The following is a 20,937-nucleotide window of genomic DNA, read 5'->3' on the forward strand; positions in this document are numbered from 1 at the left end:
CCTGGAAAATGGAGATGAAGACCGGGAGCCCCACGTGGGACGACCCGATGACCCCGTCTCTCCCCCAGCGCTTAGAACGGTGCTCGGCACAGAGTAAGCGCTTGACAAATACCAACATTATTATTATAAGAGACACATTCCCTGCCCATAATGAGCTTCCAGTCGGGGGGGGGGGGGGGACGGACATGAATAGAAATGAATAGGGACGTAAGCGGGGTGGGGCCGGAGGGGGGATGAAGAAAGGGAGCGCGTCGGGGCGACGCGGAAGGGAGCGGGAGATGAGGAGATGGGGGGATTTAGTCAGGGAAGGCCTCCTGGAGGAGGTGGGCCTTCGATTACGGCTCGGTGGAAAGAGCCCGGGCTCGGGAGTCAGAGGTCATGAGTTCGAATCCCAGCTCTGCCCCTTGTCAGCCGGGTGACCGTGGGCGAGTCACTTCACTTCTCTGTGCCTCAGTTGCCTCATCTGTCCAATGGGGATTAACTGTGAGCCTCACGTGGGACAACCCGATGACCCTCTATCTCCCCCAGCGCTCAGAACGGTGCTCGGCACGTAGTGAGCGCTTAACAGATACCAAAACTATTATTATCGTTATTAGGCTTTGAAGAGAGGGGAGAGAGTCATCGTCAGGGGGCTGTGAGGAGGGAGGGCGTCCCGGGCCGGAGGCGGGCCGGGGGCCGGGGGCCGGCGGCCAGACGGACGAGACGGAGGGGCGGCGGTAACGGTAGCGGAAACAGTAAGGCTCGTCGAGGGCGGGGAGTGTCCCGGTTCACCGCTGGATTGTCCTCCCCCAAGCGCCTAGTGCTCTGCACCCAGTAAGCGCTCCACGCCCCGATTCTATTTAGTCGCCCCTGTTCTTACGAGATGTTCTTCCCCTCGACTCTATTTACCGCCGTCGTTCTCGTCCGCCCGTCTCCCCCGATCGGACCGTGGGCCCGTCTCCGTCGCCGACTTGTCCGTTCCGAGCGCTTAGTCCGGTGCCCTGCACGGAGTAAGCGCTCAATAAAGACTACTGAACGAATGACATACAAGCGAGTGAACGAATCCAAGCTAACGGGGCCGGGCCCAGTCCCCGTCCCGCGAGGGGCTCCCGCCGTCCGTCCCCATTTTAGGGACGAGGTCGCCGAGGCCCAGCGAAGCGACCGAGCCGAGGTCACGCGGCAGAAGCGGGGGGCGGAGGCGGGATGGGAACCCAGGGCCTTCTGATTCCCAGGCCCGGGCTCTCGCCGCTAGGCCGCGTCGCCTCGCTGCCTCCGGCCGGGCCGGTCGAGTGTCCCCGCGGCCCCAGGGCGAAAGGGACGTGACGGGCGACCACGGACGCGGCTGGGCCCGAACCCCAGCTTCCCGCGCGGGCTGAGGGGACGCAGACACACACGCGTACGCACGCACGCTCCTCCTCGCTCCGTCCGTCGATGGCATTTAGCGAGCGCTTGCTGTGCGCAGAGCACCGGGCCAAGCACTTGGGAGACGACCGCAGGCCAACGGAACAGACAACGGTCCCCGCCCGCGATGAGCTTCCCATCAGATAGTAATAATACGGACGATGGGATTTGGTTAAGCGCTTACAACGTGCAGAGCACCGTTCTAAGTACCGGGGTGGATACGGGGGTCATCAGGTCGGAAGCGGCGCGGCCCAGTGGAAAGAGCCTGGGCTTCGGAGTCGGAGGTCATGAGTTCGACTCCCGGCTCTGCCACTCGTCAGCTGGGTGACTGTGGGCGAGTCGCTTCTCGGTGCCTCGGTGACCTCATCTGTCAAATGGGGACGAAGACTGGGAGCCTCCCGTGGGACCACCTGATGACCCTGTATCTACCCCAGCGCTTAGAACAGCGCTCTGCGCGTAGTAAGCGCTTAACAAATACCGACATTATTATTATCAGGTTGTCCCACGCGAGGCTCACAGTCTTCATCCCCATTTGACAGATGAGGGAACTGAGGCCCAGAGAAGTCAAGTGACTTGCCCACAGTCACACAGCTGATAAGTGAGGGTCAATCGGTCAAGCCGGGCAGGGAATGTGTCCGTTCATCGTTCTAGCGCGGCTCAGTGGCAAGAGCCCGGGCTTGGGAGTCGGAGGTCATGGGTTCGAATCCCTGCTCTGCCACCTGGCAGCCGTGGGACTGCGGGCGAGTCGCTTCACTTCTCTGGGCCTCAGTGACCTCATCTGGAAAATGGGGATGAAGACCGGGAGCCTCACGTGGGACGACCCGATGACCCTGGATCTCCCCCGGTGCTTAGAACGGCGCTCTGCACATAGTAAGCGCTTAACAAAGACCGACATTATTATTATTCTCCCAAGCGCTTCGTCCAGTGCTCCGCACAGAGTGAGCGCTCGATAAATACGACCGAATGAATTCACCGATCGTGAATGACTAGCTACTTAGGTGTTTATGGTTTGGGGGAGAGGTGGCGATTACTACCGAGGCTACTCAGTAGACCGCGTGAGATGCTTTTAGGAACGGATTTTAAGTTTTAGCCGGAAAGGACGGAGTCCTCGTTGGGCACAACGGTACGCAGGCCGGCAGAGTGGCGAGGGCATCGGTCTGGGAGTCGGATGGTCACGGGTTCTAATCCCGGCTCCGCCACCTGTCTGCCGTGTGGCCCCGGGCAAGTCACTTCACTTCTCTGGGCCTCAGTTCCCTCACCTGTCAAATGGGGATGAAGACTGGGAGCCCCACGTGGGGCGAGGACTACCTCGGATCCGCCCCAGCGCTCAGTACAGTGCCTGGCACACGCTAGGCACTCGAAAACTACAATTATTAGTATTATTATTATTGTTACAGTATCGAGGTGAAAATGTCCTTTACTAAAATAGTGATGACAACGATGATGGCATTTGTTAAGCGCCTACTATGCGCCAAGCACTGTTCTGAGCGCTGGGTCAGATTCGAGGTCATCAGTTTGTCCCACGCGGGGCTCACGGTCTTAATCCTACGGTCTTGAGAAGCAGCGCGGCTCAGTGGAAAGAGCCCGGGCTTGGGAGTCAGAGGTCGTGGGTTCTAATCCCGGCTCCGCCGCTTGTCAGCTGTGCGTGTGACTTTGGGCGAGTCACTTCACTTCTCTGGGCCTCAGTGACCTCATCCGGAAAATGAGGATTTTAAATGAGACCGTGAGCCCCACGTGGGACAACCTGATTACCTTGTATTCCTCCCCCAGCATTTAGAACAGTGCTTCATTCATTCAATAGTATTTATTGAGTATTTATTGATTTACTAGGTGCTTGGCACCTAGTAAGTGCTTAACAAACGCCATCATCATTATTATTATTATTATTATTAATCCTCATTTTCCAGATGAGGGAACCGAGGCCCAGAGAAGTGAAGTGACTTACCCAAGGTCACCCGGCGGACAAGGGGCAGAGCCGGGATTAGAACCCACGACCTCTGACTCCCGAGCCCGGGCTCTTTCCACTGAGCCGCGCTGCTTGGCTCAAAGATACTAGCCATCTTAGGAAGACCCTCTGACTTACTCCAGGAGTAACCGATACGGTCGACCCCAGGGGGTGGGAGGGAAGGCCGGACGCCGGACCACCCCCCGTCCCGGCCACGGGGAACAGGTCAGACCGCAGTCCGGACCCCCGGGTGGCAGGGAAGGCCGGAGCCCGGACCGCCCCTCGTCCCTCCCGCCGGCTCCGTTGCGTCGTCCCCTCCGAGCGCTCAGTGCCGTTCTCTGCCCACGGTAAACGCTCCCAGATAATCATAATTATCCTGGTCTCTGTTGAGCTCTTAACTATGTGCCAGGCACTGTACTAAGCGCTGGGGTGGACAGAAGCAGATCGGGTTGGACGCAGCCCCCGTCCCCCTTGGGGCTCACAGTCTCCATCCCCCTTTTCCAGATGAGGGAACTGAGGCCCAGAGAAGCGACTGGCCCGAAGTCACCCAGCTGACAGGCGGAGGAGCCGGGATTCGAACCCATGAGCTCTGACTGCCAAGCCCGGGATCTTGCCACCGAGCCTTCTCGGAATACAAGGGATTGTCTGAGCGCTAAGGCCGGCGCCCCGAGGGAGGAGGCCGTGCGGGTTCCAAAGCCCCCCAGCCCACCGGGCGGGGGGCCCAACTGGGACGTCCACACCCTGCCTACCTCCGGCGGCCCCGCTGCGGAAACACGCAGGCTCGTCCCACCGGCTTCCCTCCGCCCACTGCGGCGTCTGTTGGGCGCTCACCCTGTGCCGGGCACCGTACTAAGCGCCGGGGTAAAAACGTTGGCATTTGTTAAGCGCTTACCATGTGCGGAGCACCGCTCTAAGCGCCGGGGGGAGATCCGGGGTCATCGGGTGGTCCCACGTGAGGCTCCCGGTCTTCATCCCCATTTTACAGAGGAGGTCACTGAGGCCCAGAGAGGCGAAGCGACTCGCCCGCAGTCACACGGCCGACAAGCGGCAGAGCCGGGATTCGAACCCACGGTCTCCGACTCCCAAGCCCGGGCTCTTGCCACTGAGCCCATCGGGTTCCCCCCATGGGGGTCCCGGTCCAAACAAGAGGGAGGACGGCGATTGAATCCCCATCTTTCAGACGTCGAAACTGAGGCCCGGAGAAGTTCGGTGACTTCGGCCACCCAGCCGAGCGGTGGCGGAGCCGGGATTAGGACCCACGACCTCCGACTCCCGAGCCCTTTGGGCGAGTCGCTTGACTTCTCGGGGCCTCAGTGACCTCCTCTGTAAAATGGGGATGAAGACCGGGAGCCCCACGTGGGACCACCAGACGACCCTGAATCTCCCCCAGCGCTTACAGCAGTGCTCGGCGCACAGTAAGCGCCTAACAAACACCGACGTGATTATGATTATTAAGTGGCGGAGGTGGGATCAGAACCCACGACCTTCCGACTTCCAGGGCCACGATCTACCCGTTAGGCCACGCTGCTTCTCGTCGGTCCAGTTCCGCCTCCGGCTTAAAGATTCCTTCTCCTCCAGCATCCCTCAAGGCTGGGGGTGACTCTCGTTCCGGCCGCTCGCTGCTGAGATTTGCCCCCGGTGCTCTGCCCCCGGCCGCGGCCCCGGGCCCCCCCGTCCCGTCACCCGTCCCCCTCTTTGGGGATCTTCCGCCTCCGACCTAGACCAAGTCCAGCCGGGGAGAAACCACCGGAGCGGAAAATGACCGATAGTAACAGCGACGGCATTTCGTTAAGCGCTTACTACGTGTCCAGCACTGTACCGAGTGCAGTTCGGGCACCAGTTTTCCGCTGCCTTTTTAATTTTTTTTTACGGTATTTGTTTAGCCCTTACTATGTGTCCAGCACTGTACCGAGCGCAGTTCGGGCACCAGTTTTCCGCTGCCTTTATTTCTTTTTCTATGGCGTTTAAGCCCTCACTATGTGTCGAGCACCGTACTGAGTGCGGTTCGGGCGCCATTTTTCCACTGCCTTACCTATTTTTTTGAGGTATTAGTTAAGCCCTTACTACGCGTGGAGCACTGTACTGAGTGCAGTTCGGACACCATTTTTCCCCTGCCTTATTTCTTTTTTTACGGTATTTGTTAAGCCCTTACTATGTGTGGAGCAATGTACCGAGCGCAGTTTAGGCACTGTTTTTCCTCTGCCTTTTTGATATCTCTTTTTATGGTATTTGTTAAGCGCTCACTATGTGTCGAGCACTGTACTGAGCACAGTCGGGGCACCATTTTCCCACTGCCTTACCTATTTTTTTTTTTTATGGCATTTGTTAAGCCCTTACTACGTGAAGAGCACTGCACTGAGCGCAGTTCAGGCACCATTTTTCTGCTGTCTTATTTTTTTTTTAATGGTATTCGTTCAGCCCTTACTATGTGTGGAGCACCGTACTGAGCGCAGTTGGGGCACCATTTTTCCGCCGCCTCATTTTTTTTTTTTATATCCATTCGCTGGACTCGGCAGAGTCCCGTACAACAGAGTTGGCAGACCCGTTCCCTACCCATGAGGAGCTCCTTGAGGGGAGGGACCGCCGTCTACCACCTCTATTGTCTTCGCCCAAGTGCTCAGCACAGTGCCCCGCGCGCAAGAGTAGACCGGACGCTTCCTTAGGGCAGGGGCCGTGTCTTCCAATCCCGGCTCCGCCACCCGTCAGCGGCGTGACTTTGGATGAGTCGTTTCACTTCTCTGGGCCTCAGTGATCTCATCTGTCAAATTCTAATTCTAATTTAATCGTATTTATTGAGCGCTTACGGTGCGCAGGGCACTGGACTAAGCGCTTGGAATGGATGATTCGGCAACAGATGGAGACCATCCCTGCCCCAAGACGGGCTCAATCGGGGGAATCGGGGGAGTCGGCCCCGGCGGGAGGACACCCGCTAAACCCCGTCTCGGGCTCATTCGTTCGTTCATTCAGTTGTATTTATTATTATTAATAAAGCATTATTAAAAATGGTGATGGAGCGCTTACTACGGGCCAGGCACTGTACTAAGCGCTGGGGCGCGCACCAGCAAATGGGGGTGGTCACGGTCCCCGTCCCACGTGGGGCTCACGGTCTCGATCCCCATTTTTCGAGAAGCAGCGCGGCTCAGTGGAGAGAGCCCGGGCTTGGGAGTCAGAGGTCATGGGTTCGAATCCCGGCCCCGCCGCCTCGGTTACCTCATCTGTAAAATGGGGGTTAAGACCGTGAGCCCCACGTGGGACGACCTGATCACCTTGGATCCTCCCCAGCGCTTAGAACAGTGCCTTGCACATAGTAAGCGCTTAACAACTGCCATCATCATCATCATCATCATCATCATCATGAGGGAAATGAGGCCCGGATAAGTGAAGGGACTCACCCAAGGTCACCCAGCAGACAAGCGGCGGAGCCGGGATTAGAACCCCTGACCTTTGGACTCGCAGGCCCGGGCTCTACTTAATGAGCGCCTACTGTGTGCAGAGCACTGAACTAAGCGTTTGGGAGAGCAGTAGATAGACACATTCCCTGCCCGCGATGAGCCGACAGTGTAGAGGGGGAGACAGACGCGAATGGGTCCCGGGCTGGGCCCCTCAGATATTCAGACCATAATCCGCCCCTCGTTTTGGGGGGTTTTTTTAAAACTTGGTTTGTGGTAAGCGCTTACTAAATACTAGGCACTGTACTAAGCGCCAAGGTAGATACAAGCTGACCCGGTTGGGCACCGTCCCTGTCTCACTTGGGGCTCACTCTCTTCACCCCCCTTTTGCAGATGAGAGAACTGAGGCCCAGAGAAGTGAAGTGACTCGCCCAAGGCCACCCAGCAGTCAAGGGGCGGGGCCGGGATTAGAACCCGGGTCCTTCTGCCTCCCAGGCCCGGGGCCGTAGTCACTAGGCCACACCGATCCTGGTCATCATCTGGGTGGGCCTCGAGCCCCGGAGTCGCTTCCTGGCCTCCAATCAATCAATTCATGCTATTTACTGAGCGCTTTCTATGTCCAGAGAGCACTGTACTAAGCGCTTGGGAGAGGACGAGCCAGCAGAATTAACAGACTTAACAACGATGACGTCGGTATTTGTTCAGCGCTTACTATGTGCGGAGCACCGTTCTAAGCGCTGGGGAGATACGGGGTCATCGGGTCGTCCCACGTGGGGCTCGCCGTCTTCGTCCCCATTTGACAGATGAGGGAACCGAGGCCCGGAGAAGCGGAGTGACTCGCCCACAGTCACCCCGCTGACAAGTGGCGGAGCCGGGATGCGAACCCATGACCTCTGACTCCCAAGCCCGGGCTCTTCCCACGGAGCCACGACATGTTCGATCAGCCCGGGAGCCCGTTGTTGGGCAGGGATCGCCTCTACCTGTTGCCCAGTTGGACTTTCCAATCGCCATCATCATAACAATGATAATATTTGTTAAGCGCTCACTATGCGCGGAACATTGTTCTACGCGCCGGGGTTGATACAGGTTCATCGGCTTGTCCCGCGTGGGGCTCACTGTCTCCATCCCCGTTTTCCAGACGAGGTCACCGAGGCCCAGGGAAGTGAAGCGACCTGCCCGAAGTCACACAGCTGATAAGTGGCGGGGCCGGGATTCGAACCCAACACCTCTGACTCCCAAGCCCGGGCTCTTGCCACCGAGCCACGCTATGTTAATATCTAGATATAAGATATATATTATCATTTATTTCTCTGAATGACGTCTTCCCCACTCTAGACCGTGAATTCCTTGTGGCCAGAGAACCGTCTCCCGACTCGGTTGTAGTAGACTCCCCCAAGCTATCAGTCCGGTGCTCTGCTCACGGGCAGCGCTCAGTAAGTACCACTGACTGATAGGGCAGGGAACGTGTCTTTCAACCCTGTTGTACCGGCCTCCCCCAAGCGCTCAGTCCAGGGCTTTACTCACGGGTAGCGCTCGGTAAGTACCACCGATCGACAGGGCAGGGCGTCTGCCGACCCTGTTGTACTGGACTCCCCCAAGCGCTCAGTCCGGGGCTCCGTTCACGGGAAGCGCTCGGTGAGCACCAACGATCGACAGGGCAGGGTACGTGTCTGCCGACCCTGTTGTACTGGACTCCCCCAGGGGCTCAGTCCGGGGCTCCGCTCACGGGAAGCGCTCGGTAAGTACCACCGATCGATAGGGAACGCTGTTGTACCGGACTCCCCCCAAGCGCTCAGTCCGGGGCTCCGCTCACGGGATGCGCTCGGCGAGTACCACTGATAGGGCGGGGAACGTGTCTTTCGACTCTGCTGTACTGGACTCTCCCGGGCGCTCGGTCCAGTCCGGTGCTCCGTTCACAAGACGGGCTCCCTAGAGACCACCGCCGGGCCCCCCCGCCCTCCCCACGCTCACCCCCCGGCAGGAAGACGGGACCCGGACTCCCGGCCCGTCAGGCGCCGGAGAGCCGGGGGTCGGCCGTCCCAAATCTCCTCTCCCGGGTGGCGGGCGCGACGTTCTGCACGCGGTCCCCCGTCAGCGCCTCGGGGCCGGCCGGTCTCCCCCGGCTCAGCGGGTCTGGGAGCCGGAAGGACACGGGTCCTAACGGAGAAGGAGCGTGGCTCAGTGGAAGGAGCCCGGGCCGGGGAGTCGTTCCTTCCTTCGACGGTAATTCATTCGAGCGCTCACTACGTGCAGGGCACCGGACCGGGCGCCCGGAACGGACAGATGGGCGACGGAGAGAGACGGTCCCCGCCCTCTGACGGGCTCCCCCGGTCCGACCGGGGGAGACGGACGGACGAGAACGACGGCGATAAACGGAGTCGGGGGGGATGAACGGCTCGTTGAAGCGGCAGCACGCAAATAGGTCATGGGTTCAAATCCCGGCTCCGCCGCGCGTCAGCTGTGTGGCTTTGGGCAAGTCGCTTCACTTCTCCGGGCCCCGGTGACCTCATCTGGAAAATGGGCAGGAAGACGGTGAGCCCCACGTGGGGACAACCTTGTATCCTCCCCAGCGCTTAGGACGGTGCTCTGCACATAGTAAGCCTTTAACAAATGCCAACGTTAGCGTTAATGATCCCGGCCCCGCCCCCCGTCTTCTGTGTGACCTTGGGCAGGTCACTTCACTTCTCTGGGCCTCAGTTTCCTCATCTGGAAAATGGGGACGAAGGGGGTGAGTCCCACGCGGGTCCAGCCTGATTGACCCGTAATCCCCCCCCCCCCCCCCCCGGGGCTTAGAACGGTGCTTGGCACGTACTAAGCGCCTAACAAGTTCCCTCATCCTCACCGTGTGGCCTAACTCTCCTCTCCCTGTCCAACTCGATTTGCTGGCATCCATCCCGGCGCTTAGTACAGTGCCTGGCACATGGTAAGCGCTTAACAAATGCAATTATCATTATCATTATTGCTCGGCCCAGTGCTCTGCACCCAGGGGATTGTAAACTCTTTGAGGCCAGGGGTCAGGTCTCGAATAATATAACAACAGTAACGACGACGACGGTGTCCGTTAGGCGCTTACTGCGTGTCCAAGTGCCGTTCTAAGCGCCGGGGGAGATACAAGCTAATCCACCTGCCCCAGGTGGGGCTCACGGTCTCGATCCCCGTTTTCCAGATGAGGCAACTGAGGCCCGGAGAAGCGGAGTGACTCGCCCGAGGTCACACGGCAGGCAAGCGGCAGAGCCGGGATTAGAACCCAGGTCCTTCTGACTCCGGGCCCGGGCTCCACCCGCGAGGCCGTACTGCTTCTTCAACTCGTGGCTCAGTGGAAAGAGCCGGGCCTTTGGAGTCAGGGGTCATGGGTTCGAATCCCGGCTCGGCCACCTGTCAGCTGTGTGACTCTGGGCGAGTCCCTTCGCTTCTCGGTGCCTCGGGGCCCTCGTCTGTAAAATGGGGATGAAGACCGTGAGCCCCACGTGGGACGACCCGATTCCCCTGGGTCTCCCCCAGCGCTTAGAACGGTGCTTGGCACACAGTAAGCGCTTAACAAATACCAACATCGTTATTATTATTATTATTATCTCTCCTCTCCCAGGCGCTGGGTCCAGTGCTCTGCGCACAGTAAGCGCTCAATAAATACGAATGAACGAATGCCCTGCACACAGCAGACGGCAAATTCTCCGGGGGCCAGGGGTCAGGTCTTCCGACTCTCCTCTCCCCAGTGCTCAGCCCGGTGCTCTGCACACGCAGACCGCAAACTCCTCGAGGTCACGGGTCAGGTCTCCTGATTCTCCTCTCCTAGGCGCTCAGCACATGCCACTGCCAACTCCTCGGGGTCAGGTCTCCTAACCCTCCTCTCCCCAGCGCTCAGGCCGGTGCTCTGCACATGCGGACCGCAAGCTCCCCGAGGCCGGGGGTCGGGTCTCCCGACTGTCCTCTCCCCGGCGCTCAGCGCAGTGCTCTGCACAGCTCCTCGAGGTCAGGGGTCAGGTCTCCTCGCTGTCCCGTGGCGGGGGGGGCGGGCGCGGTGGCGGGGCCGGAAGCGACCGAAACCGCGCCGTCGCCCACGGGGCCGCCCCCCGCCCCCCCCCCCGGACCGGGCCGTTCCCGGGGACGGGGACAACGGGGCCGGCGGCGGGGGCGAGAGGCGGACGCGGCCCAGTGGGTAGAGCCCGGACCCGGGAGTCGGAAGGACCCGGGCCGTGCCCCGGCTCCGCCGCCCGGCTGCTGGGCGACCTCGGGCGGGAGGCGGAGGAGCGGCGTGGCCGACGGGCAAGAGCCCGGGCTTGGGGGGCAGAGGACGCGGGTTCTAATCCCGCCCCCGCCGCCTGTCCGCTGGGTGGCCCCGGGCGAGCCGCTTCACTGCTCTGGGCCTCGGGGACCTCAGCTGGAAAATGGGGATGGGGACTGCGAGCCCCACGTGGGACAACCTCATCACCTCGTGTCTCCCCCAGCGCTTAGAACAGTGCTTGGTGCATAGTAAGCGCTTAACAGATACCTTCGTCATTATTATTATTATTATTATCGTCATTAAGTCACTTATAAAATGAGCAGCAGCACGGCCCGGTGGACAGAGGCCGGGCCTGGGAGTCAGAAGGACCCGGGTCCTCATCCCGGTTCCGCCGCTTGTCCGCTGAGTGACCTTGGACGAGTCACTTCGTTTCTCTGGGCCTCAGTGACCTCATCGGCAAAATGGGGATGAAGACCGGGGCCCCACGTGGGACGGGGACCGCGTCCAACCCGACCGCCTCGTGTCTACCCCAGCGCTCGGCTACGGTGTCCTGGGACATGTTAAGCGCTTTACGGAGACCACAGAAAAAGACTAAATGGTGACGCTGCTGAGTGCTTACCATGTAGCAAGCACTGTGCTAAGCACTGGGGGAGGTACCAGTGCCCGGCGCATAGAAAGGTGCCCGGCACATAGTATGTGCTTAACAAATGCCACAGTTATCATTACCAGGTTCATTCATTCAACCGTGTTTACTGAGCGCTTGCTCTACGCAGAGCGCTGTGCCGAGCGCTTGGGAAAGTACAATACAACAACAACACAGTAAACGGTGACATTCCCTGCCCACGACGAGCTCACAGTCTGGAGTGGGGGAGACAGACGTCAATTCAAATGAATAAAATGACAGAGAGGGACCGTAAGCCCGTCGAAGGGCAGGGACTGCCTCTTACCTGTCACCGATTTGTAATTCCAAGCGGCTCAGTACAGGGCCCCGCACATAGTAAGCGCTCGATAAAATAAATACTACTGAATAAGTGCCGCGGGGCGGGGAGAGGGGGGAAGAGCAAAGGGAGCGAGTCCGGGTGACGCGGAAGGGAGTGGGAGATGAGGAAAAGTGGGATTTAGTCTGGGAAGGTCTCATTATCCGAGAAGCAGCCTGGCGCGGTGGGTAGAGCCCGGGGAGTCGGAAGGTCGTGGGTTCTAATCCCGGCTCCGCCACGCGTCTGCTGTGTGGCCTTGGGCTAGTCGCTTCCCTTCTCTGGGCCTCAGTTCCCTCATCTGCAAAATGGGGATGAAGACCGGGAGCCCCACGGGGGACGACCTGATGACCCTGTATCTCCCCCAGTGCTTAGACTGCCGAACTGTCCATTCCAAACGCTCAGTCCAGTGCTCTGCACATAGTAAGCGCTCAATAAATACTACCGAACGAATGAATGAACAGTGCTTGACACACAGTAAGCGCTTAACAAATACCATCATCATTATGATTATGACCAGATCACAGTCCCATCCCGCGGGCGGGCGGGGGGTTCCCAGGCTCCGCAGCCGTGAAAACCCCCCCCCAGACGAGAGGCGACCTGCCGGTCCCCTATCGATCCCGACCACTCGATCGACCGACGGGACCTTCCGGGCACCCGCCGCGTAGAGGGCTCCGAACCCGGCGCCGGGGAGAGTCCGACAGCTCCGAGAGGATTCCTGAGAGGAGCAAGGGGAACCGTCTAGCGAGCGGCGGGGCCCGGCGGGACGTCTGGGAGTCGGAGGACCCGGGTCCCAATCCGCCGCTAAGCCCGCTGGGCGACCTCGGGCAAGTCGCCTCACTTCTCCGGGCCTCCGTCTCCTCGTCCGGCAAGGGGGGGGGGGGGGGGATCCGATCCCACTCCCCCGTGCCGGGAGCTCACGCGAGGCAGGGACCGGGTTCGGCCTGACGTTCTCCTATCTCCCCCAACGCTTACGACGGTGCCCGGCGCATAGTAAGCGCTTAACAAATACCAAAATCCTTACTCAGCAGTAGAACTACTAATCATCGATAGCGTTTAATCGGACTCTACTGAGCTTAGCGGACACGATCCTTGCTCCGGAGGAGTTGACAGTCAGACAGGGGAAGCCAGACGTTCAAAGACCTTCCGAGGAGAGGCAGGAAGCGGAACGGAGCGGGATTCCGGGGAAGGGAAGGAGGGAGCCGGGGTCCCCTCGGGGAGCCGGGGACCCTCCGGCGCCGCCGCGCGGGGAAGGCGAGGGGGAGGAGGGGGAGAAGGCTGATGGGGCGTGAGACGGGCGAGGGGGTGAGGAGGGCGAGGAGGAAGAGAGTGGGGAGGAGCGTGAGGAGGAAGGCAAAGAGGAGGAGAGTGAGGAGAGCGAGGAGGAGGGTGAGGAGGAAGAGGGCAAGGAGGAGGAGAGTGGCGAGGAGGAGGACGGCGAGGAGGACGGTGAGGAGAAGGGCAGGAGGAGAGCAAGGACGAGGGGATGGAGGAGGGGGAGGAGGAAGAGGGGGAGGAGAGGGAGGAGGAGGGTGAAGAGGAGGGGGAGGAGGAGGAGGAGGAGGAGGAGAGTGAGGAGAAGGGCGAGGAGGAGGAGAGTGAGGAGAAGAGTGAGGAGCGTGGCGAGGAGAAGGGGGGCGAGGAGGACAGGGAGGAGGAGGAGGGCGAGGAGGAGGAGAGTGAAGGGGGCAAGGAGGACGACGAGCAGGAGGGGAAGGATCCAGCTGGATGGCCCCGGCAGCGCCCCCGAAGAGGGAGCCGTCCCTCCTCGGACCCGTGCCCGACCGGCCGCCCACCCCGGCGCTCAGCGCCCGGCCCCGAAGCCCCAGGGACCGTCCGCACGGCCGCTCGGAGGAGGCCCGCTCCGTCACCGACGCGTTCCGAGACCCGTCGGTCGACGGCTGGACTCTCGCCCCTGGGGCTCCCGACGCCCCAAGGTCAGAACGGTGCCCGCGCGCTCCGAGCCGAGAATAGTCAGGGTCCCGGACCCCGAAAGCGAAACCAGATCGGAGGTCCCCGCCGCACCCGTCGACGGACCCCCTCGGTGCTATTCGCTGAACGCTCACTCCGCGCGGAGCACCGCACTGAACGCCCAATACAACAGAGACCGACACGACCCCGTCCGCTCGTACGGCGACCGCCCAACGGTCATACGCCTCGGTGCTCGGTACCCCGCTCGGCCCTCAATAGGGGAAGCAGCCTGGCGTAGCAGCCAGAGCCCGGGCCCCAGGGTCAGGAGGTCACGGGTTCTAATCCTCGCTCTGCCACTTATCTGCTGGGTGACCTCGGGCGAGTCACTTCCCTTCTCTGGGCCTCAGTTAACTCGTCTGGAAAATGGGGTTTGAGACCGTGAGGCCCCCGTGGGACGGGGATCGTGTCCAACCTGATTCGCTCGTATCCACCCTGGCGTTCGGAACAGAGCCCGGCACCCGGGAAGCCTTTAACAAATACCATTATCATTATTATTACTGAGAACTTAAGGGTCTGGACTGGAAGCTCCACGTGGGCAGGGAACGTATCAACTCTGTTTCTCTTCAGCACTTAGCGGAGTGCTCCGCACACAGTAAGCGCTCAATAAATACCATCGGTGAGGATGACACCGATGATTTTAATGCCCGCCACTCTCTCCCTAGACCGTAGGCTTTCTTGCGGGCAGGGAAGACGTCTGCCAACTCTGCTCTACGGCGCTCACGCCGGGCGCTTCATCCAGTGCTCTACGCACAGGAAGCGCTCAATGAATACCACCGATTAACAGATACCGCAGTTATTATTATTGGTATCGTTAAGGACCCAGGGAGACAGATGTTGAAGTACACAGCAGAGAGGGAGGAAGCGGCAGAGGATGGTGAGCACTGGGGGGGCTGGGGGCGGGGTGGGCCTCAAAGGGCTCACGGGGCGCAAAAGCAGAGGGGTCCGGGGGCCCGGGTTCTAATCCCGGCTCCGCCACCCGGCTGCCAGGTGACCTCGGGCGAGTCGCTTCCCTTCCCCGTGCCTCAGTTCCCTCCTCCGCGCAACGGGGCTTCGATCCCTGCTCTCCGTCCGCCTCGGACCGGGAGCCCCGGGCGGGCCCCGACGACCTCGGGCCTTCCCCGCGCTCGGTCCGGCGCCTGGCACGCGGTCGGCGTCCGGCGAACGGAGCCGTCATTATCACGGCCCCTCCGACGGCCCCCGGACACCCGCCGTCCGGTCGACGGCGGCGACCGAGCCGTCGCCCCGTGAAGGGCCCTCCGGCGAGCGTCGGGCCCAGCCGAGGCGTGACCAGGCGGCCACCGAACATCAGCGTGACCGTCGAGGCGCGGAGGGCGGGCCGGGAGGGGAAGGCCTTTTGGGGGAGGTGGGGTTCCGTATCCCCCGTCCCTTCCCCCGCCTTTTACCTCATCCAGAAGCGGAGAAGGCCTAGTTCCTCGGGCAGATCCGTTGGCCGGGCGGGCCCCCCGTCCCCCGGTCCTCCTCACGGCCGCGGGCGAGGGGGCTAACGGTCCCCGGCGGAGCGGCCGGCCGGTTTCCGCGTCGCAGAGGGGGACGGAAGGCCGCCCCGCCCCAGCTGCGTCGGGGCTCCTGCGGGAGCCGGGCCTCTCGAACACCTCGCCTCGTAACTTCCGCCACTTCTCTTATCTCACCACCGCGCCCGCCTGTTACTCCGCTCCTTCTTCCCCAACCGGCTGACGGGCCGCCCGCGGGGTTCGGGGTGGGGGTGGGGAGGAGACCGGCGGTCTCGGGTCCCGCTCCGGCCCCGCCCCGCCACCTTTCAGACCGGGGCGACCGCAAGTCCCCTAGGACCGTCCCTCGTCCCCTTCGGCCCACCCAGGAGGATCCCGGGGGTTCGTCGCTCGTCCCCTCCGTCTCGGGAGCGTCGCGGGCGCCTCCTCGCCCTCGGCATCTGGACCCCGGGGGGGGGGGGGGGGCTTCCCGGGCGGGTCCGACGCGGGCCCCGTCCCGGGTCCTCCTCTTCGTCTCGGGGTTTACGGGACTGGTCGAGCGCTTACCGTGTGCCAGGCGCCGGGCCAGAGACGAGCTAATCGGGCTGGCCGTGTCCGCGTGGGGCTCTCGGTCTCAATCTCCATTTTACAGGTGGGGGAACTGAGGGCCAGAGAAGGGAAGGGACTTGACCGAGGTCACCCAGTAGGCGGGGGGCGGAGCCGGGACGAGGACCCGGGCCCTTCTGGCTCTCGGGGCCGGGCTCTTCCCACTCTCCGTCTGATTCCGGATTCCACCTCCTAGACCCCCGTAGGGTTGGCGGGAGGGATGGAGGGGCAAGGAGGAGGGGAGTCTTGGACCTCCCAGCCAACGACGCCTTACACGAGCCCGGGCCCAACGGAAATGATAATTACGGTGATATCTGTTAAGCAAATTACTACGGGCCAGGCACTGTACTGAGCGCTGGGGTGGATACGAGCAAAATCGGACCCGGTCCCTGTCCCACCCACTGTTAAGCGCCTACTATGGGCCGAGCACCGTACTAAGCGCTGGGGTAGATCCAGGATCATCAGTTCTCCACTCGGAGGGAGAGCGGACATTGGATCCATTTTGCAGATGAGGGAACTGAGGCACAGAGAAAGTGAAACTCCAGCGGTCGCCCATCCACTAACGCATCAGACAAAAACTCCTCGCTCTTGGTTTTTCAAGCCGTCCGCCCCCCGGCCCCCCGCCCCCTCCCCTCCCCTCCCTTCTGCCCTTCTCCACCCGAGGCCGCACACTCCGCTCCTCTGCCGTCCGCTCACCTCCTCGCCGGGCCCTCCGGCTCGCCCGGCCCACGTCCCGCCTCTGGCCCCGGACGTCCTCCCTCCTCAGATCCCACAGACGATGACTCTCCCTCCCTTTCAAAGCCTCGTTGCAGGCCCGCCTCCTCCCAGAGGCCTTCCCTGACTGAGCCCTCCTTTCCTCTCCTCCCGCTCCCTTCTGTATCCCCCATGACTTGTTCCCTTTATTCAACACTCCCTCCCAGCCCCTCGCCACGTACATCCTCATCTGCCATTTATCGGAGAAGCAGCGCGGCTCGGTGGAAAGAGCCGGGCTTTGGAGCCGAGGTCACGGGTTCGAACCCCGGCTCGGCCACTCGGCGGCTGGGTGACTGCGGCGAGTCGCTTCGCTTCTCGGTGCCTCGGTGACCTCATCTGTCAAATGGGGATGAAGACCGTGAGCCCCACGTGGGACGACCCGATTCCCCCGCGTCTACCCCAGCGCTTAGAACGGTGCTCGGCACATAGTGGGCGCTTAACAAATACCACATTATTATTATTATTTACACTGATGTCCTTTTCCCCCCGTCTAGACCGTCAGTTCACTGTGGGCAGGAATCTGTCTATTTATTGTCCTATTGGTCCTCTCCAACTGCTTAGAACAATGCTCCCGCACACAGTGTGGCGCTCAATAGAGACGACTGAATGAAGTGACTGTCACACAGCAAGCAGTTTTGGTGTTGGTCCCTCCCCCGACAGTAATAACAATAATAACGTTGGCATTTGTTAAGCGCCTACTATGTGCCGAGCACCGTTCTAAGCGCTGGGGTAGACCCGGGGGAATCGGGTCGTCCCACGTGGGGCTCACGGTCTTCATCCCCCTTTTACAGATGAGGTCACCGAGGCACCGAGAAGCGAAGCGACTCGCCCGCAGTCACACAGCCGACGAGTGGCAGAGGCGGGATTCGAACTCACGACCCCCGACTCCAAAGCCCCGTGCTCTTTCCACTGAGCCGCGCCGCTTCTCTTAGAGGCCGTCGGTCGGTCAGTCAATCGGATTTATTGAGCGCTTACTACGGGCAGGGCGCCCTAGTGAGCACCGGTTCTCTTCCTGCCCGGCCCGCGCCCCCCCCGCCCCCGGCAGTCCTCCCGAGAGCCCTTCCCGGCTCTGATCGAAAAATAACCGATCGTGGTATTTGTCGAGCACTTTGCTCTGTGCCGAGCACCGTTCTAAAGCACCCGGGGAAGGTACAGGACGACCGGTTTGGACGCCGTCTCCGTCCCACGGGAAGCAGCGGCCTAGCGGAGGGAGCCCGGGCCTGGGAGTCAGGAGGACCCGGGTTCCAATCCCGTTTCGGCCACTTGTCTGCTTGGGTGACCTGGGGCGAGTCACTTTGGCTTCTTCAGGGCCTCGGTTCCCTCGCCTGGAAAAATGGGGATGGAGACCGTGAGCCTCGTGTGGGACGGGGACGGGTCCGAACTAACGTGCTTCGTTTCCACCCCGGCATTTAGTGCAGCGCTGGCACGTAGAAGGCCCTTAAATACCGGGAATTATTATTATTACTATTCTGGGCTAGGGGGAGGGGGAATCAGGTATCCGAGTCTCACGTGGGACAACCCGATGACCCTGCATCTCCCCCAGCACTTCGAGCGGTGCTCTGCACATAGTAAGAGCTTAACAAATACCAACTTTTTTTAAAAATCTCACCCCCATTTTACAGGCACGGAGAACAGGACATTTTACAACTGAGGCACGGAGAAGGGAAACGACTTGCCCGAGGACCCACAGCAAGCAGATGGCGGGGCTGGAATTAGAACCCGGGTCTCCCAGACCCGGGGGTCTATCCAGTAGGCCGTACTGTCCGACGTTCCGGGCGGAAGAGCACACCGTCCACAAGGCAGTGGAAGCAGAAGATGGAAGGCTCTTTCGAGGCAATCCTACTCGGACCGATTCTAACTCTTCTCTCCCCAGTGCTTAGTAGAGTGTGCGGGACACAGCAGGGGCTCAGTAAATACTATTGATTTGACTGATCGTGGCAGAATGGCTAGAGCCCGGGCCTGGGAGTCCGAGGTCACGGGTTCGAATCCGGCTCTGCCACTCGTCAGCTGTGTGACTGTGGGCGAGTCACTTCACTCCCTGGGCCTCGGTTGCCTCATCTGTAAAATAGGGATGAAGACCGGGAGCCTCCCGTGGGACAGCCCGATGACCCTGTATCTCCCCCATCGCTTAGAACGGTGCTCTGCACATAGTAAGCGCTTAAATACCAACATTATTATTATTAATGTCACGGCTTCGCCTCCCCGGCTCCCTCCCCCCCCCCCCCCCCCCCGTCTGCTGTCCGACCCCGGGCAGGTCGCTTCACTTCTCTGGGCCTCGGTTCCCTCATCTGGAAAATGGGGATGACGACGGGAGCCTCACGAGGGACGGCCCGATGACCCTGTATCTCCCCCAGCGCTTAGAACGGTGCTCGGCACGTAGTAAGCGCTTAAATACCAACATTATTATTAAGGTCATGGTTTCTCCTCCCGGCTCCGCCCCTCGTCTGCTGTCTGACCCCGGGCAGGTCGCTTCACTTCTCTGGGCCTCGGTTCCCTCATCTGGAAAATGGGGATGGAGACCGGGAGCCCCACGCGGGACAGGGACCGTGTCCGACCCGATATCTTGTATCCGCCCCAGCGCTTAGCCCAGTGCCTGGCACGGAGTGAGCGCTTAACCAATTCCATAATTACTGTCGTGATCGGGAGACCCAGGCTCTAATCCCGGCTCTGCCGCTTCTCTGCTGCGTGTCCCTGGGTGAGTCACTTAACTTCTCCGTGCCAAAAAACCGCACCGACCACCTCCCTCGTCTTCCTGACCACCATCTTCGACCGCTCGCTCTCCGATGGCTTCTTCCTCACCCTTTTCAAACACGCTCTTGTCTCCCCTCGCCTAAAAACACCCCTCTGTCGACCCCACGGCTCCCTCCAGCTATCGCCCCGTCTCCTTCCTCCCGTTACGTTCGGGACACGTCCCCCCCCCCCCACTCCTCAAAAACCTCCAGTGGTTGCCCCTGCACCTCCCTATAAAAGCAGCGTGGCTCAGTGGCAAGGGCCCGGCCTCGGGAGTCCGGGGTCACCGGTTCGAATCCCAGCTCGGCCGCCTGTCGGCTGGGTGACTTTGGGCGACTCCATTCGTTCATTCGATCGTATTTATTGAGCGCTCGCCACGCGCAGAGCCCTGGACTGAGCGCTTGGAACGGACCATTCGGCAAACGGATGGAGACCATCCCCTGGCCGATGACGGATTAGACTTCTCGCTGCCTCGGTGACCTCATCTGTAAAATGGGGATGAAGACCGCGAGCCCCACGTGGGACAACCTGATTCCCCTACGCCTACCCCGGCGCTTAGAACGGTGCTCGGCACGTAGTAGGCGCTTAACAAATACCAACGTTATTATTATTAATTGAGGATGGTGAGGATGATTTTAATGCCGACCTCTCCCTCTAGACTGTAAACTCGGCGTAGTGTGGAATGTGTTCACCAACACTGCTCTACTGTCCTCTCCCAAGCGCTTAGTTGGTGCTCTGCACGTAGTGAGCACCCCATAAATGATAATAATTATTAAAAATAATGACGGTACTTTCTAAGTGCCACGTGCCAAGCACTGTTCTAAGCACCGTTCTAGAGACAGGTTAATCAGGTCGGACCCGGTCCCTGTCCCACACAGCGTTTAATCTCCATTTTACGGACGAGGTCACCGAGGGCCCAGACAGGTGACCGGCCCTAGGTCACCCAGCAGACACGCGGCGGGTGGCGGATTCGAACGCAGGGCCGGGTTCTCACCACTAAGCCGGGAAGGAACGAAACCGGCACGTGAGGCGCGGGTTTCAAGCACGGATTCTTTTGTGCGAAAGGCGAAGGGGGTGGGCCACCCACCCGCCCCATCCCCCTCTCCGGCTTTAAGAAAGAGCCCGGGCTTGGGAGTCAGAGGTCACGGGTTCGAATCCCGGCTCCGCCACCTGTCAGCTGGGTGACTGTGGGCACTTCACGTCACTTCTCTGGGCCTCAGTGACCTCATCTGGAAAATGGGGATGAAGCCGAAACCTCTGAATCCCGAGCCCGGCGTCTCGCCACGGAGCCGCGCTGCTTCTCCAAGCAGTACACAGCGACTGACTACAGCATCACCATAGTGTGATGATAATAATAATGATGATTATTATCAATAAAACTGTAGCTGTCGATCACCTTACAGAGAAGTGAAATGACTCATCCGAGGTCACCCGGCAAACAGGGGGCCGGATGAGAAACCACGTCCTTCTGACTCCCGGGCCCGGGCTCGACCCACTAGGCCAGGCTGCCTCCCCGGTA

General features: G+C 60.6%; 1 protein-coding gene across 1 annotated transcript in view; it reads right to left on the reverse strand.

The window, feature by feature from the left end:
- The window catches only part of LOC100078210 (USP6 N-terminal-like protein), a 55,702-nt gene extending 40,316 nt beyond the window's left edge, over window positions 1-15,386 (reverse strand). Inside the window, exon 1 of the mRNA XM_029061588.2 lies at window positions 15,285-15,386. The gene's annotated coding sequence lies outside the window, so the exon portion shown is untranslated. The remainder of the gene's footprint in view (window positions 1-15,284) is intronic.
- Window positions 15,387-20,937: the final 5,551 nt, after the last annotated feature.

Source organism: Ornithorhynchus anatinus, chromosome 3, assembly GCF_004115215.2.
Source record: "Ornithorhynchus anatinus isolate Pmale09 chromosome 3, mOrnAna1.pri.v4, whole genome shotgun sequence".
Taxonomy (NCBI): domain Eukaryota; kingdom Metazoa; phylum Chordata; class Mammalia; order Monotremata; family Ornithorhynchidae; genus Ornithorhynchus; species Ornithorhynchus anatinus.